The sequence below is a fragment of the Rhagoletis zephyria genome, unplaced genomic scaffold (assembly GCF_001687245.7).
Source record: "Rhagoletis zephyria isolate East Lansing unplaced genomic scaffold, Rhagoletis_zephyria_1.1 Rzeph_scaffold_14813, whole genome shotgun sequence".
Classification (NCBI taxonomy): Eukaryota; Metazoa; Arthropoda; class Insecta; order Diptera; family Tephritidae; genus Rhagoletis; species Rhagoletis zephyria.
In genome coordinates this window covers 9100-10772 of record NW_016171880.1, presented here as the reverse complement: position 1 = coordinate 10772, position 1673 = coordinate 9100, and positions in this window count along the sequence as shown.

Genomic DNA, 1673 nt, shown 5'->3' with positions numbered 1-1673 from the left:
AATCGAAGCATGTTTTGTTGGATGAGCTTGTTTGAGCTGCATTATCGCCGATGTTTATTTTATTCACGTTCGCAAGCAAAACTAGCAATCAGCTTTGATTATTTGTTTTCTGCAGTTTTTTTTGTTGACTATCATCAATACAGTGCCATTCATGTGAGGTAGTAGATAGTGCGGCTGCTGTTGTCGTACAGAGAGAATCTCATTATGTAGGCCTAATCCAATTGCGATTTAGTGATCCTCGGTTTGCGGCTGTACCAAAGTTCTGACCATAGCTCTTGTTCTCCCCCATCCTTCTTCCCAGGCAACTCTCCTCAATGTCTCGCATTCGCCTGCACAAGCACCTCTTCACGTCACTCCTCCTGCACGCCATCATTTCCGCCCTGCTCAAATGGCACCTCCTCAAGAGTACGCACAATCGGTCAGCCAGTGATGACCGCTCCGAGTTCTCACGGGTGCACGGCTACGCGGGGGCTCCCCTTACCGACAGTGCCAGTGAAGCAGGAGGAGGAGGAGGTGGTGGTGGTGGAATCCCCTCTCCAATCGACCCTTCCTCCTTCAAATGGCCTTCCCTCTGTCTGGTGCTCTCCGTGCTGCTGCGCTACTTCCGCTCGGTGAACTACCTGTGGATGTTCAACGAGGCGCTGTACCTGCACCAGCTAATCAAGCACGCCTTCTCGCAGCCCTCCCTGCGCCCGCTTATCATCCTCGCCTACAGTCTGCCCTTCATCACCACCACCTCGTACATCTTTGCCCGCTCTATGGCGCCCTTCACCCTCGAGCCGACTGCCTTCGTTGAGGAGGCCTACGCCGAGGGTGGCGCTGCTGGTCAGCTGCACACTGCAGCAACAGCAGCAGCAGCTGGCAACGACCAGCACAGCCAAAGCAGCCTGTACAGTGCTCAACAACTGGTCGACAGTATTTACGCTGCACAGCAGGTCGGACTGGCTGACCAAGCTGATGGTCTGTTGTCCTCCACCGGCGGCAACAGTCAGCCAGCAGTCTTTCTCCTGAGCCTCGATGATCAGCAGATGAACGACCGTGTCCACTATGCTCTCAGCTCGCTCATTCGCTCATCGCCTGCCATTCGCCACCAGCTGATGACGCAACAGGATTCATCGTCATCATCGTCATCCTCACCTGAACCCGATTCCTGGCTGAATGATTTATTGGCCGGTGGAGGTGATGGCAACAATCACCGCCAGCAGTTCCTGGCAACCGCCGAGCGGCTGGTTGCCGAAGAGTCGACAACCACTGAGCCAACCCTTGAAGAGCAGCAGAATGCAAATGGCGTGCTGGCTAACTTTGACGCTTTTGAGGACGTCAGTCTGCTGGAAGAGGAGGACAACTGCTGGCTGATGCCTTCCTATGAGAGCTGGCACGAATGGATTATCAATGTGCCCAATTTGGCCATACTCATTGTAAGTAGAGCATTGACATTTTCCTTTTTCCTTCACATTATTTTGATTCACACTAATGCCTCCCTATCTCGCAATGACTCCATTACTGTCATAGGCACAGTTTTCCTAGGCAGTATCTTAAATTCACCGTAGACTTACCCCCTTTCCTTTTCTGCTCGCGCTAATATTACCGTTCAGCTAATAGTAAATTATTATTATTATTATCAATAATGATATCACCCTTCACGAACCATGAATTTTATTAGAATACACATT